General features: G+C 36.0%; 1 long non-coding RNA gene across 1 annotated transcript in view; it reads right to left on the bottom strand.

Annotated features, from left to right (window-relative positions):
* LOC109498607 overlaps positions 1-17,401 on the bottom strand; it is a 172,993-nt gene that overhangs the window by 45,415 nt on the left and 110,177 nt on the right. The window contains exon 3 of the long non-coding RNA XR_002740835.2: positions 8,276-8,325. This is a non-coding gene — a long non-coding RNA (uncharacterized LOC109498607). The remainder of the gene's footprint in view (positions 1-8,275; positions 8,326-17,401) is intronic.

Raw genomic sequence — 17,401 nt, 5'->3', positions numbered from 1 at the left:
AAATATATATAGCATCTTACATAGTAAAAAAATCAGCCTTAAAATACAGGTGTAAAACACTACTTGAGAGAAGTAGTATGTTGGCTTTCAGAGAAAAACAGAATAACTTTGACCACTACATAGAACATTCCAGGAGGAAGTAATGTTACATCATCCAACCCTTGGTGTTGTTTGGAGAAAAGAGGCCCAGGGAGCTGGTCTATCTGGCTAAGAGACAATGTTCTCAATGAGACACCAATCAAACAAAAAGACATAAGTTCAGAGGGAGCACTGAAGAATTCAAATGCCTACGATGAGATGGCTGATCTAAACCTTAGTAGAGGTTTGCCTGGGAAAAGCTGTGTGTGGTGAAGGGGAGACTCTCCAACTGTGAGCACAGGGCCAGTACACTGGAAGATTCAGACCCACTTTCCAAACTCAGCAATGCTGAGTGAGGGATGGGTAGCTGGTGCTTCTTTTGATTCTTTTCAGAAAAACCACCTAGGAAGTCAAGTTTGATACGGTGGCAAAGGTTGGAAGGAAGACTAAAGTGATAGGGAGGCCTTTCTGATGACATGCTTGGTCTTTTGGTGAATTTAAGTCTTCTCCCTAGCTTACTGAAAAATAAGATGCCTTTTTATGATAACAGTGGCCATTTGTTAAGTATTTACTCTATGCTGAAAATTGTGGTTGGCTCTTTATAGGTATTACAAAAACTAGGATGGTATATTAATGCACATCCTGCAGATGAGAAAACTAAGGCACAAAGAGGTTAAGACCATTGCTCAAGAAAGCACCGCTGATATGTGGCAGAGCCATTTTGGGGGACTAATATAATACATGTTGATTATAGAAAAAAATGGAAAATGGAGAAAAAGTATAAAGATGAAAATAAAAATCAACCATAATACCACACCCATAAGTAACCCAATTATCTCTTTTGACCAACATATACTTATTTTGAGCTCCAGAATGTCTAAGCAGTAGCAAGCCATTGTGTGTGGCAGTCTCACTGTAATGCCTGTGAGTCTGTTGTTTTGTTCTTTTTTGACTGTTCTCATTTTTTTCTGTTCCCAAGATTTCTTTTTTCCTTCTGCATTTCCTACCCCTCACTCATAGTTCTTCTCTGTATATCACCTCTTTAAAGTGGAAATTAGGAGGAGGGTTCCCAGTGGGTGGCAGGAGAGGCATTCTACTTCTTCCCTCCAGAGTGCTCCTTGTGACAGTCCCCTTGCTTCCCACCCTGGTTGGTCTATCAGCAAAGGACATGGAGGTTGCATGAGATGAACTGACAGGGCTGTGCATGCACGTTTACGAGCAACAGGCGGTGGAAGTAAACACAGCCAAACCATCTTTCATCCATGGCACATATTATTGATTTTTCTCTAATTAAAACAGTCACAACAGTCATTGTTGTCATGCCCACATTTCTCATCTTTTATATTTTAAATAGGAACCAGCTTGCTTGGTAAAAACCCAGCAATCCTCTTTCTTTCATCCCTCTCACTTCCTCCCAGTCGAAAGCCATCTCTTCTTAAGGGGTCTTTTTGGGTCTTTGGCACTTTTACGATATGAAGATCTCTACTCTTGACAGATCTTTAGGCTGTAGGCTTCCTCAACAAAGGAAAGACTGAATTGTGGGCCCTGGCACTGAACCCCCTTCCTAGTCACTATAACTGGGAGCTTGGGGCATCTGTTTCTGGGATTCCTTCTGGTTGACTGTCATTCGTGTTAACAGCTGGACTTGCAATCTGGGAGATTTCTTCATCAGCAGGACTGCCTCAGGCTCTGCCCCATCATCCACCCTGTCCCCTGGTGGCTCAAAGAGAGCCAGAGGCAATGGGGGGAGGGCAGAGAGTGGAACAGTTGGCCTCCAGCTCCTTTGGGGGAATAAATGGCCCTGGGTGGGGACTCAGGAAAGGCATGTGACCTCAGATCTTTAAATGAGACTGGAAATGATGGACATCTGGAGCTCTGGGTTGGGCACCAGTGACAAAAATGTTACAAAGAAATGAATTTCCTGTTTGATGCATAAACAAATAGGAAGCGTCCCTGAGGAATGGATTTATCTGCTTGTAAAAGCTTCTTGGTGGTTTGGCAGAGTGGAAAGCATACCAAGAGCAGAGCCTCCGGCGTCTGCCATAAACTGACTTTGTGGCCTTAGACAAACACTAAAAATTTCTGGTTTTAAGTTTTCTTCTCTGTGAAGGAACAAGATACACCTGTGGGCAGTTTTTAGTATTCCATGGAGTACTTGGAAGACAGACGAAAGAAAGTGAGAAAACAGAGGGCCTTGGATCCTATACTTCTATAATCTGTAACAATTTTTTGTATAATTTCTTAGCCCTGGATATGTATTGGTGAATATGAGAGATAACATCCACGACTTTAAGAAGTTACATCCTAGTGGGGGAGACAGAAAATAGACAAATAAATATATAATGTAATGTCAGGAGGTAGTAAGTGATACCTAGAAAAAGAGACCTGTTTCTAAGATTGATTGTCTCTAAGAGTTGGGTATTTGGAGCTATCTCTGGGGCATGTAGAGCTTAGAGCAAGTCATATTATGTGTCCCTTATTTCCATACTACCACCCAGAAGACCTTCTTATAAATCAAAGGCAGGCTTGAAAGCAAACCTGTGGTATATGAAGATCACACACAGGACAAGCACATAAAATTAGAAGAGGGGAACTAGTCCATCTGCTTTGCCTTGGGGACCAGAGGAAAAGGAGAGAGAGTGATCTCAGGCTGAAGTTAGAAGAACTTCAAGTGATAGCATATAATGGCTCTCCTTTTTGCTAAGGACTGTCTTTCTGAGCCACTGCCTTATATGGGGTCCCCAGTGTTTGAAGCCTGAGGCGACTGCCCATATTCCATGATTGTTTATCATAAGAAGGTTAGATTAGCATGTTTCAATAGCTCAGATCAGATCCAGGAATTTGAGTAGAAATAACTAGGCAACATGCATTGAAGATTGAAGGTGCCTTTAATTCATCTTTTCCAATCTTCATTTTTCAGCTGAAGACCCTGAAGGGCACAGAAGTTGGAGAAGTAAAGCCAAGACTGTAGAGATGCTTAGCCATGTCAGAGCTGGGCCACTCCAGGCCTGGACTGCTGAGATTATCCACACCACTCAGCTATGGTCCTGGCTATTGGCTTACATATCGGTTACACAAATAGTTAGAATCAAAGTATTTTCCTAGCTGACTGGTCTACTTAATTATCCGACAAAAATCAGTGGCCGTTCATCCAGGCTTGGATCTCTAATACCCTTTTAATTTAATTCTCTTTGGTTATTCTCATCTGGGCTATTTGTTCCTCTTTATGATAGAATCTAAATTATACATTCAGACCCATCTCATGAGTAGGACAGGGATCTGAGGCAAAGCAGAATGACTTGGCACTCACCTGGTACAATTGGACAATAAAGATTTTCCATTTAAATGATGCAGATAGAAAAAAAATGCCTCTGGATGAATCAGACACAACAGACAGCCATGATTTCACCTCTTCAGTTTATGGAGTTGAACACTTTAAATATGCAAAACAAGCCCTATTGAGATAATCTGTGCTTGGGTGGCTCCCAATTCTCTAACTGAAAAGAAGGGATATGGATCTGCAGGAGGAAGTGAAGACCTACTGTAAGAGATTATATGGACTGCTGGGTTTAAATTCAGAAAATAATCCCCTATATGTAGATGATGCTTTATGGTTTAGAAACACTTTATGATCACTTCAGTCTTCAGAAGAACATGAGGATATTTCTAGGGTATAAGTGGCACATAGAAGTGCAATAAACATTGATCATAAATACCAGAGGCATGTATCAGAGGCTGAAGCCTACAGTAACATTTTTACTTTTGGAAAAGACCTCTAAACCATTTAGTTAAACCACTCCAGCCCTAGCAGTAACAATGATTATTTTACAATATCTCTGAGAACTGTAGATATCTAGTCTGTACATGAGTATCTTAGAGATGGTTGCTTTGAATCTCATAAAACAGTTTATTCTATCTATCTATCTATCTATCTATCTATCTAATTATTTTAATTTACATCCAAATTAGTTAGCATATAGTGCAATAATGATTTCAGAAGTAGCATCCAGTGATTCATCACCTACATACAACACCCAGTGCTCATCCCAACAAGTGCCCTCCTCAATGCCCCTTGCCCATTTAGCCCATCCATCCACCCAATATCCCATCAGCAACCATCAGTTTTTTCTCTGTATTTAAGAATTTCTTATGTTTTGGGATGCCTGGGTGGCTCAGTTGATTAAGCCTCAGACTTTGGCTCAGGTCATGATCTCATGGTCAGCGAGTTCAAGCCCCGCATCAGGCTCTGTGCTGACCGCTCACAGCCTGGAGCCTGCTTCAAATTCTGTGCCTCCCTCTCTCTGTCCCTCCCCTGCTCATGCTCTGTCTCTCTCTGTCAAAAATAAATAAACATTAAAAAAGTCTCTTATGTTTTATTCCCCTCCCTGTTTTTTTATTATTTTTGCTTCCTTCCCTTATGTTCATCTGTTTTGTATCTTAAATTCCACATATGAGTGAAGTCATATGATATTTGTCTTTGACTACTTTTGCTTAGCATAATACACTCTAGTTCCAATCACATTGTTGCAAATGACCAGATTTCATTCTTTTTGATTGCCGAGCAATATTCTATTGTGTGTGTGTGGTGTGTGTGTGTATATATATATATATATATATATATATATATATATATATATACACACACACACATATACATACACTACATCTTCTTTATCCATTCATCCATCGATGGACATCTGGGCTCTTTCCATACTTTGGCTATTGTTGCTAGTGCTTCTATAAACATTGGGGTGCATATGTCCCTTCTAAACAGCATACCTGTATCCCTTGGATAAATACCTAGTAGTGCAAATTTCTGGGTTGTAGGGTAGTTCTATTTTTAATTTTTTGAGGAACCCCTATACTGTTTTCCAGAGTGGCTGCACAAGCTTGCATTCCCACCAGCAATGCAAAAGAGATCCTCCTTCTCCGCATCCTCACCAACATCTGTTGTTGCCTGAGATGTTAATATTAGCCATTCTGACAGGTGTAAGGTGTAAGGTGGTATCTCATTGTGGTTTTTATTTGTATTTCCCTGATAATGAGTGATGTTGAACATTTTTTTTCATGTGTCGGTTGGCCATCTGGATGTTTTCTTTGGAGAAGTGTCTATTCATGTCTTTTGCCCATTTATTCACTGGATTATTTGCTTTTTGGGTGTTGAGTTTGATAAGTTCTTTATAGGTTTTAGATACTAACTCTTTATCTGATATGTCATTTGCAAATATCTTCTACCATTCCATCAGATGCCTTTTAGTTTTGCTGACTGTTCCCTTTGCCATGCAGAAGCTTTCAATTTGATGAGGTCCCAATAGTTCATTTTTGCTTTTGTTCCCCTTGCCTCCAGATACGTGTTTACGAAGTTGCTGTGGCCAAGATCAAAGAGATTTTTGCCTGCTCTCTCTCTAGGACTTTGATGACTTCCTGTTTTACATTGAGGTCTTTCATTCATTTTGAGTTTACTTTTTTGTATGGTGTAAGAAAGTGGTCCAGATTCATTGTTCTTCATGTTGCTCGCTATGCAGTTTTCCCAGCACCATTTACTGAAGTGACTGTGTTTATTCCATTTGATAGTCTTTCCTGCTTTGTCAAAGATTAGTTGGCCATACGTTTGTGAGTCCATTTCTGGGTTCTCTATTCTGTTCCATTGATCTGTGTGTCTGTTTTTGGGCCACTACCATACTGTCTTGATGATTACAGCTTTGTAATACAGCTTGAAGTCTGGAATTGTGATGCCTCCAGCCTTGGTATTCTTTTTCAGAATTGCTTTGGCTATTTGGGGTCTTTTCTGGTTCCATCAAATTTGGTAGGGAATGTTCATCAGAGAAATTGGTCTATAGTTCTCCTATTTAGTGGGGTCTTTGTCTTGTTTTGGAATCAAGGTAATGCTGACGTCATAGAATGAGTTTGGAACCTTTCCTCCCATTTTCATTTTTTGAAACAGCTTCAAAAGAGTAGGTGTAAACTCTTGTTTAAATGTTTGGCAGAATTCCCCTGGAAGGCCATCTGGCCCTGGACTCTTTTTAGGAGATTTTTAATTACTAATTCAATTTCTTTACTGGTTATGGGTCTGTTCAAATTTTCTATTTCTTCTTGTTTCAGTTTGATAGTGTATACATTTCTAGGAATTTGTCCATTTCTTCCAGATTGCCTAATTTTTTGACATATAATTGTTCATAATTTTCTCTTATTATTGTTTGTATTTCTGCAGTGTTGGTTGTGATCTCTCCTCTTTCATTCTTGATTTTATTTATTTGGGTCCTTTCCTTCTTTTTGATCAATCTGCCTAGGGGTTTATCAATTTTGCTAATTCTTACAAAGAACCAGCTCCTGGTTTCATTGAACTGTTCTACTGTTTTTTTTTTATTTCGATATCATTGATTCCTGCTCTAATCTTTATTATTTCCCATCTTCTGCTGGCTTTGGGTTTTATTTGCTCTTCTTTCTCCTGCTCTTTAAGCTGTAAGGTTAGGTTGTGTATCTGAGATCTTTCTTCTTTCTTTAGGAAGGCATGGATTGCTATGTACTTCCCTCTTATAACTGCCTTTGCTGCATCTCAGAGGTTTTGGGCTGTCATGTTATTATTTTCATTGGCTTCCATCAAATTTTTAATTTCCTCTTTAATTTCTTGGTTAACCCATTCATTCTTTAGTAGGATGTTCTTTAATCTCAAAGTATTTTCTGTCTTTCCAAATTTTTTCTTGTTATTGATTTTGAGTTTCACAGTGTTGTGGTCTGAAAATATGAACAGTATGATATTGATTGTTTTGTACTTGTTGAGGGCTGATTTGTGTTCCAGTATGTGATCTACTGTGAACAATGTTCCATGTATAACAGTTTATTCCATTTAAAAAATAGTTCAAATTGTTATATTAAAACAAAATGTGAGCTCAAATCTATGTCTTCATGGCTTTTAACCATTGGTCCTGACTCAGGGATCGGGTGTTACACAGGGTAATATTACACAGGTAATAGTTACCACTTCACAAATGTTTACTATGCCCCAAGTCTTACAAACTTGTCATGACCCCTCTAAAGATAAATATTATCTTCCAGTTTAAACAAACAAACAAACAAACAAACAAATAGATAACCAGGGAGATTAAACTAAGTGTGAAAAGACACATAATTAGTGGCAAAGCTAGCATTTGAACCCAAATCTGTTTTGCCCTGCTAGAACACACTGCCCAAGTTAAGTCTAATCCTTTTATACGGTGTTGCTCTCCAGTGTTTGAAGAGGATTTCTGGAATCTTGTCAACATCTCTATCTTAAGTTGGATAAGTATCTTAAGTACACCCTTTGTTCGGTGTACATTGTTTTTTTGTTTTTGGGTGTTTTTTTTTTTTTTTTTTTTTTTGTGGGTAATCAGAAAAATGCACACGTGCACCTAGCTATAAAATAGACACCTTACTTAGTTTATGTCTGTGTATTCCAGATTAATAACCCATGACTATTCCTCCAATCATTCTTCAGCAATGTGGGTTGCTGCCATAGTCAGTGGTACTCCAAAGCTGTCCTAGTTTGCCACTGTTCCTCATTTCGTGTGGTTCCCAGAACTGACCGTGGTGCTCTAGGACTCTAGTTCAGCCCACTGTATGGGAAAGAATTCCAAATCAGCACCACTGCTGCTGTTCCACATCCTGCTCTCATGAGCTCACCAAAGCTAAATGGTCTGAGTAAGGCCATCTACAATTCATTGTTCCCTATAAGACTCAGCCTTTGATCCCAGCTCCAGGGATTTTTCCTCCAAGGAGATGAAGTTCACACCTGGATAATAGGGGCTCCTTCTCAAGTCATATCCAGAGTTGTGTAGAAATTTTCTTTGAACACAGTAAAAATTGTTTGGCTTTATACACTTCCCTGACACTGCAGGAGACAGATGTTTGTGGGAAACAAGGCCCACATGGAGTCTCTTTTCAGTAAGTAGGTCTACCAGGTATGGAAGAATGTTTCTACTTAATCTAACTACCTCTGTTCCCTCAAGAAAGACCTTGTAGGCTTCTGTACTTTTCCACACCACATACATGAGAGAAATGCTTAAGAGAGTAGAGGTAGCCTTAAAAAGACTGTAGCATGATCTCTCCACACACTTAATTATTTTTGATTTCCATAAAATAAACCCCAAATTTTGCAATAAATTCTGAAGGCTAGGATCCTATCTCTTTTGTATGGCCAAATTTTCTTGGGTTGTCTTACCTTTAGATGGATCCCACTGAGATGATTTTGCTCACCTCTGTGCTTCTTACCTGGATAGGGGAGAGGAAAGGAGGATCAACAAGGAGTTGGAGGCCATGTTTAATTCACAGATAAAACAGTGCTGTTGGGTCTCATTCAAGGACTCAGTTTACGTAGATGTCACTTCCTCTTTCTTGAAACTTCCTTTGTTTGACTTCCAATACAACACTTTCTCTTGATTTTCCCTCTACCTCACTATTTTTTTCTTTCTTACTTTCCCTTGTTCGTTTTTCCTGTTATTCCCAACCTTCTCCTGTTTGGAGTGCCCCAGGATTTAGTCCTTGGTTTTCTCCTCTCTCTATACTTACTCCCTTGGTAATTTACTCCAGTCTACTGGTTTTAAAGACTTTGTATGTTCAGGTGACTTCAAAATTACATCTCAAGTCCAGATCCCTCAAACTTCAGACATGTATACCCAATTCTATACTTCATATTTCTTCTAGGATGTCTAATAGACATCCTGAGCTCAACATGTTAAAAACTGAACTCCTGATCCTACCCTAGCACCTTTGTCTTCTCCATCTTAGCTGATCTTCCAGTTGCTCAGGCCAAAAAACTTGAACTCATTTTTGACTTCTCTCTCTCTCTCTCTCCAACATGAAATCTGTAAGCAAATCTTGTCTGATCTACCTTTATATATATCCAGAATCTGACCCTTCCCCACCATCTTGTTCTATGCTACCATAATTTCTTGCTTGGAATATTTCAATACACCCCTGACAGGTTTTCCTGCTCCTGCACATGTCTCCCTGACACAGCAGTCGGTGTGGTCTTCCTGAAATGTTAAATCAGACCATGTCACTCTTCTGCTCAAAACCCTAAAGCAGCTTCCTATTTCACTCAGAGTGAAAGTCCTTACATTGATTTATGTGATCTGGCCCCAAATACCTTTGGCTTCCTATTTTACTCCTTTTCTCTCACTCATTCTCCCTCAGGACTTTCAAGTATTTGCTCAAATCACCTCATCACTGTATTCTACCTCCCCTCCAACCAGGGCACACACATCCCGAACTCCCAATAGCTTCACCCTACTCTTTTTTTTTTGTTTGTTTCCACTATGACTAACATTTGCTTATTTATTATGTTTATTGCTTATCATCTGTCTTTCTCCACTAGAATGTAAACTCCACAAGAAGAGGGACTTTTTATCTGATTAGTCCATTTACATATCTTGGCAATGACAGCAGTGCTTGGTCCAGAGGGGACAATAAATACTTGTTGAATAAAGCAATTAATGAATAAATGAACAAATATTACGTGAACAAAAAGCAAGAGGGTCCAGTTTTGCTATTCTTAGGCTAATAACTGCAATAACATATCTGAATAAAAAAATAGATATAATCATATTATAGTACTATTTACGATGTGTAGCATAACCATTCTGTGCTTCTCAAACTGTGGTACAAGTATCTTCAGGTGGATATGGCAATGTGCTTGGGATGCCAAAACCCAATATAAATAAGCATGACACTTCTCCCTTTAGGTTCTAATTTTCTCAGTGATTTGGGGCAAAAATATTTGTTTCATATTAATACAAACATGAAAAAAATGGAATACAAACTTTGCATGAATTCTAAGGATGAAACCTAAGATTTCACAGAAAAAGCTCTGCCCCTGATTCTATCACACATTTGCTTTCCTCTGCCCTAAATAGAGTTTATGAAGAAACACTGAATACTATTTTAATATCAAGTCAAAGTCTCAACTGAGTAGTTTTCCCTATGTTCAAGTCATTTACTGAGTTCACCAAATACTCTGCAAAGCATCTTATTCTCATTTCTAAGAATCACAGAGCTTCCTATCATTAGCTTAATATCCTCTTGGGGACATGTCTACTGCTGGAAACCAAGGCCACATCAAGGGCTGAACACCATTCAGCAAATCAGTGAAGGAGAAAACAAGCTACTCTACTGCAATTGGCCAAATGTTCAGTGTTCTGAGTCTCATACAGAATTTGTGTCTGATTCTTCAACTTTTTGCCGTCTGAAAAAAAAACAAAAGGCCTTTAAATTTTTTATTACATAAGGAATTCACATAAATTGTCAATTAAAGCACAGAGTTCCCAAAAGGTAAATGGACAATGGATATAAATTATTAGAAATCCCAAAGAAAAACACCATTAATTAATTTATATGTAGGAAAAGTCCAACTTTAACAAAATAGAATAAAGTAAGGCACTGTTTTTCTGTGACCAAATCAGCAAAGACTTTTGAAGATGGTGACTTTGGCTGTAGGGACAGGTGACAGTGAAATAGTCATTTTCACCACTGCTAGTGGCACTGCCAGCTGATGTTCCTACAATTAGTTTTGTTGCAAAACAATCACTCCACAACAACCATTTTATTATCTCTCATGGTTTCTGTAGGTCATGTATTTGGGCAGAACTCAGCAACAGTTTGCCTTTGTTGCATGAAGGCTGAGGCATGGAATCCTCTAGTGGAATCCTTTCCACTCATTTGTCCGGCAATGGATGCTATCTGTCAGTGGGACCTCAGCTGGGCTGTGGCCTCCCCATGTGGGCTCTCTGCATGGGCTCATTGCCTAGAGACGGTATTTCCTTTCTAAGTTTTTAGTTTAAGAACAACATGCATAACTGAAGTGCACAAATCTTGAATGTCACAGTTACATGAAGTTTTACAAAGTGAAAAAACTGTATTTACTGTGTATCTAGTTCAAGATCAAGATCAAGTTATAGAACATTACCAGCAAACACAACCCCCCCCATGCCCCCATTCCACTCATTACCCCCCAAAGTAGCCATTCTAATGAAGTCTATCATCATAATTTAACTTTGCCTTTTTTGAACTTTATATACAAAACATTTATGCACATACACTCTTCAGTGTCTAGCTTCTTTAGTGTGATCTTGTGTTTCTTGCTATGACATGTGGCAGCAATTTATTCCTTTCAATGGCTGTGTAGTATTCCATTGTATAAATACCATAAGTTATTTGTTCATTCTCCTGTTATTTTTTAATTTTAGACCACTTACTTAGGTCTTCTTTAATAACATTCAGCAATGTTTATGGCTTTCAAAGTAAATGGCTTACACTCCCTTTGTTAAATTTATTCCTAAATAATTTCATATGTTTTTAAAAATGTGATTATGGCATTGTTCTTTAAATTTCATTTTCCAAATATTTTTTGCCAGTAAATATAAATACAATTGATTTTCACATACTGACTTTGTATCCTATGGCACTGCTAAATTCAATTCTTAGCTCTAGCAGGTTAAAAATTTCTTTGGATTCTCTTCATAAACTTGTAATCTGTGAAAAAGATAGCTTTACTTTTTACATCTCAATTTTAATGTTTTATTTTTTGTTATTTTTAAAATTAACTAAGTAATGAATTAGTTTGCAGTGATGAGAAGAGACTTTCTTACCTTGTTCTCTCTTATGGAAAATATTTTCAATGTTTTATCATTAATCATGATGCTAGCTTTGGTTTTAAACACACAACACACACCACAAAGTCTTTATTATACTGAAGAAGGTTCCTTCTAATCCTTATTTTCTGAGAGGTATTATTATGAATAGATGTTGAATCTTGTCAGATACTTTTTCTACATCTATTGAAATTAACACATTTTTCTCCTTTATACTATTAATATGATAAATTACAGTGATTGTTTTTTTAATGTTAGGCCAACCTCAAATTCTTGAAATAAACCTCATTTGGTTATAATATATTATCCTTTTTATATATTATGCAATTCATTTTGCTAATATTTAAAAATATTTTTAAACCTATATTCTTAAGAAATATTACCCTTCAATTTTTGGTTGTAATGCTTTCATCATCCTTTGGTATCAGGTTCATACTGGGTTCATAAAATAAATTTAGAATTGTTTTTCCTCTTTTTTTTTCTGAAAAAATTTAGAAAGTTTGATATTACTTCTTATTTACATTTTTGATAGAACTTAATTAAGCCATCTGGGTCTGGGTCTTTTGTTGGTGGTTTTGTTGGTGTTGCTGGTGGTGAGAAGCTTTTTAATTTCAAATTCAATTCTTTTAACAGAAATGGGACAAATCAAGGCTATTCTTGAGCCAATTTTCATAAATTGTATTTTTAAGGAATTTGATCATGTCATCTAAGTTGGCTCTATTCATTGGCAAACATTTTTCATATTTCTTAGTTATTTTTTTAATGTCTGTAAGATTTGTGGTAATGTTCTTTCTTTCATTCTTAAAATTGAAAACTTATGTTTTCTCTATTTTAAATTTTATTCTATTTTCTTATTTTGTTCTATTTCTTATTTTATTTTGACTAGAGATACATCACTTTTGTTGATCCTTTAAGGAGCTAATTTTTGGTTTTGTTGATTTTGCTATTCTTTGCTTTTTATGTTATTAATTTCTCCTATTATCTATTTATATTATCTCCTTTTTTGTGCTTATATTTGGCTTAATTGGCTCTTCTTACATGGGAAGTTTGGGTCAGTGATACAAAACTTATTTTTCTTTTCTAAAATAAGCATTTAAAGCTATGACTTTCCCTCAGTATTCCTACACATATTAATATGTTCTATTTTCATTATTATTCAAGTTAAAATATGTAAGTTTTACTATGGTTTCTTCTTTTATCTATACTTTACTTAGAAGTTTATTGAATTCCAAATATGTAGGAATATTTTAGATACCTTATTTTCTCTACATTTAATTCAATGACATTATAGTCAAGAGAACACATTTCTTGTGATATTAATTCTTTGAAATTCATTGAGACTTATTTTTTAGCCCACGAGACTGTTGATGTTTCTATTTACATTTGAAAAAAATGTGGATTCTGCAATTATGGGTTGTAGTGTTTTATCAGGTCAACATGACCAGTTAACATCAGGTCAAATTGGTTCATAGTGTTGTACAGGTCTTCTATATCCTTACAGATTACTTTTTTACTTGTTCTATTAAGTACTGAAAGAGGCGTGTTAAAATCCCCAACTCTGGACACCTGGGTGGCTCAGTCAGTTGAGCATCTGACTTCGGCTCAGGTTATGATCTCTTGGTTCATGAGTTCAAGCCCTGTGTCAGGCTCTGTGCTGATAGCTCAGAGCCTGGAGCCTGCTTCAGATTCTGTGTCTCTGTCTCTCCCACTCATGCTCTGTCTCTCCTGCTCTGTCCTTCTCTCTCTCTCAAAAGTAAATAAACGTTAAAAAAAAATTTAAAAACATCCCCAACTCAACAGTGGATATATCTATTTGTCACTTATTTTCTATCAATTTCTGACTTCTGTAATTTGAAGCTTTGTTATTAGGAGCATACTTATCTATAGCTTCCAGATGAATTAACCCATTTATCATTATTAAATATATTTCTCTGTATTTGGTAATACTCTTTTTTTCCCCTGAAATCTATTTTGTCTGATAATGATAGTCATCCCAGGTTTTTTGCGATAGTATTTGCATGATAGACTTTTTCTACCCTTTTACTTAAAAAAATCCATACCATTGTATTTAAAGTGCATTTCTTTCAAAAAACATATAATTGAGATTTGCCTTTTTGTAAGTCTAAAAATTTCTACTTATTAATTGCAGTGTGTATTCCATTTACATCTATTATAATTGTTGATTTGGTTGAGTCTATCATCTTGCAATATTTTCCTATTAGCTTTATCTATTCCTTATCCCTCTATTCCTTGTTTTCTGTCTTCTTTTGACTATACATCTTTGTTTCAATTTCTAAAATGATTTCTCTAGGAATTAAATACATATTCTTCAATTATCAGTCTTACCTTGAACTAATGTCATACCACTCCAACTATAATAACTTTGTATCAGTATACATCCATTTACTACCTTCTCATTTTTCAGGCTGTTTTATCATATTTTGCTTTCATACATATCAAGTTACATACATGTATAATTTTATCTAATTTGTATATTTTGTATATTAAATTATACATTTTTCTTGTATGTAACTCATTTTTTTGTAGGATGGGATTTCAGGTGACAAATTCTCTGTTTTTGTTTATTTGACAGTTACTTTATTCAATTTCTGTTTTTGAAAAACATATTTTCACTGAATATATAATTCTAGTTTGGTATGTTTTTGTTTTGTTTTGTTTTTTTAGTATTTTGGAGATGTCTTTTGGTTTGTGTTATTTCTGATATGACATCAATCATTTTTCTTACCCTTGTTTTCCAGTATATAATTCAGATTCCTCTAGCTGATTTTGCAACTTTTTATTTATCTTTGGTTTTCAGTAATTTGATAATGATATGTATAGGTATGGTTTTTGTTTGTTTTTATTCATCCTGCACAGAGTTCATCGGAATTCTTGGATCTGGAAGCTGTTATTTTTTTTTTTCTTACTAAACTTAAAAATTTTGGCAATTATTTCTTCAAATACATTTTTTTTCCTTACTCTTTCTTTCCTCTTCTTCTGGGTTTTCTACTATATGTACACTAAATTGCTTGATATTACCTCAAAGATAATATGAATTATTATTGATAATTGCTCTGTCCCTTTTTATAATCGTTTATCCTATGTTTTTTCAGTTTGGATAATTTCTACTGACCTGCCCTCAAGTTTACTCTATCTATACTATCCAGTGTGCAGTCTGCTATGAGCCTATTCAAGGGATCTTTTAACCCAGAAATTTTATTTTTCAGTTAAAATATTTACATTGTTATAATGCTTTTCTGAAATACTGCATCGCTTCACCCATTGTATCCATCTTTTCCTGCAAATTCTTTAACATATATATGTCTTAAAAGTTCTTATCTACTAATTTCAGTAATTATGTCATCCATTGTTCTGCTTTTATTGACTATGTTTTCTTTTAATTATTGTTACATTTTCCTTCTTTTTTTTTTTGCAAGCTTTATACTTTTACAATTTTATTCTAGATATGTGAACAAAAGAACAGTGGTGACAAAAGTATATTATTTTGTTTTGTTTATTTACCAGAGACTGAAATCCCTTTTCTCTCTTTGGCAGTTAGGGTTAAGGGTTGATTATTTGGATTCTTCCTAGCACTAAACTGAATAGCAGCTTTAATTACATTGAGTTCACTTGTGAATAGCTCAACTTCTAATTTCCTTTGCAGGCTTTTTTTTTTTTTTTTTTTTTTAATCTTTTCAGTATTGGCACTGAAATGGATTTATGCTGACATTCAAGATAAATTTGATTTACCTTTGGATTCAAGGGCCCAAGAATCCAATTATTGTGAAAATGAGCAATATTAGATTTCCAAACCCCCTCCACTGTTGCTTTCTTGGCAAAAATTCAGGGACGTGGTAAGGGGAATTATTTATAAGGTTTACCAAATTTGTTTTTGCATTTGAGGGTTTTCCAGATTCCAGTATGTCTTGCCAACTTAAATAGTATTCTAAAGTTCGTCTTATTTTTCCTCATCCATGCACAGTCTCTCTGATTAGGAGAGGCTGGTTCTTCTATCCACTTGTCCCCAGAATGGTCCCAATTTACATATGGGAACTTCCATGGATTTCTGCTCAGTTATGAAGAAATAATTTCCCACTAGAGCTCAGGTTTATCAATGATTCCTTGTTTGTAGTATTATTTGTTAGCTGGGTAAAATAATAAAAACATGATTTTTATTGCATCTGTGTTATTCTTAGTGTTACTGTGGGAACAACAATCTTTTGAGTCCTTCTAGATCCTAAACAAAATAAAAAGCACCTTGTATTTATTTTTTGAAAAATATTTTATATGCATATAGATTCCAGATTTCCAATTATTTACACACTTAAAGATGTCAGTATCTTCTCTTTTCCAAATTTTTTTTTTATTTCAAAGCCAGTCACAAATCTTATTGTTGCCCTTTTAAAGATGTGTCTTTTTTTTCTACTTCCAGCTCCTTTCCAGGTTTCTTCTTTTTGGCTTTGGTTTTCAGCAGTTTTACTAAGATAAACCTAGGTATGGTGCTATTATAATAATCTTAGGTGAGAATTTGTGGTGAGCTTACATTACCATTGAATTGCCTTTGTAGCTTGTTCAAAAATTAAGTAGCCATATATATATGGATATATTTCTGGATTCTCTGTTCTGTTCTATTGACCTAGGTGTCTATGGTTTTACCAATACTACCTTGTTTTGGTTACATTACTACTATTTTATACTTCTATAATTGCTCCTATACTTGACTTAGAGAGTTAATTTTAGAGCATTTAAAGATTAGAAAAAAGTAAATTGTATTATTACTTTCATTGTAAGCATTTCCATCACTCTATTCTTTTTAAGGATCGACGTTTCCTTCTTACATCATAGGAAAGTTGAAAGGTTTTTTCCTTAGGGGAGAGAGATCTGGGCAGGGCCTGGTGCCTATCTCACAGTGAATTTTGCTCCTTTCCACCAGCCTGCACTAGAATGGAGGCTCTCTTTGCTTTCTTGCCCTGTTCTCATTCTTTCTCATGAGCACCTGGGCAAGGTCCTGGGTAAAATTGATTGGGAGGATCCTGAGATTGGGTGTGAATTACTCTTGTATTCTGTGGCTCATGGTAATTCTATGTTTTCATAGTAGCCCACATTCAGCTTTTATCAATTCGTTAAAAATATTAGCTAAAATCTTACTACCCATTTATATGATTATCCTGTCTTACTCCTGTGCTCTGTACAGGTAAGTCAGTGCTTGTAACCCCCTTTTTCACTGGAAGCACCTGTCTTTCCTTACATGCTTGTCCTGCAACCTCAGCTCTGGCATAGGTTCAAGAAAAGTTATGATTTGTAGATTATCTATCTTTCCCCTGTTAATATATCAGAGTAACAATTGTTCTGCTTTTCCACATACCAAACAATAGGAGGAAGACCCTATTTTATAAACTTTTAGAATATTTGCATACTACTCTTCTAATGAATAATAATCATGAATTTTAAAGCAAAAACATTTTTAAATACATGGAGTGTTCACTCAAACTGCAACTGTTGTATAATTTCTTAGACACAGATTGGCTGCCTTTTGTGAAGTGTTTGCTGTTTCTCAGGTGTGGGAAGGAATTGTGAACAAAGTCCAACTATCTTAGCCTGGTTTTCAAAGATCTCCTTACCCAACCACTAACCACACTTCATGGCTCCATATTATTCCAGTCCTCTGCAGGAATGTTCAGGAATATACAGGAGGCCTT

This window comes from Felis catus, chromosome A3 (genome assembly GCF_018350175.1).
Source record: "Felis catus isolate Fca126 chromosome A3, F.catus_Fca126_mat1.0, whole genome shotgun sequence".
Taxonomy (NCBI): Eukaryota; Metazoa; Chordata; class Mammalia; order Carnivora; family Felidae; genus Felis; species Felis catus.
This window is presented reverse-complemented; position numbering and strand designations above follow the sequence as displayed.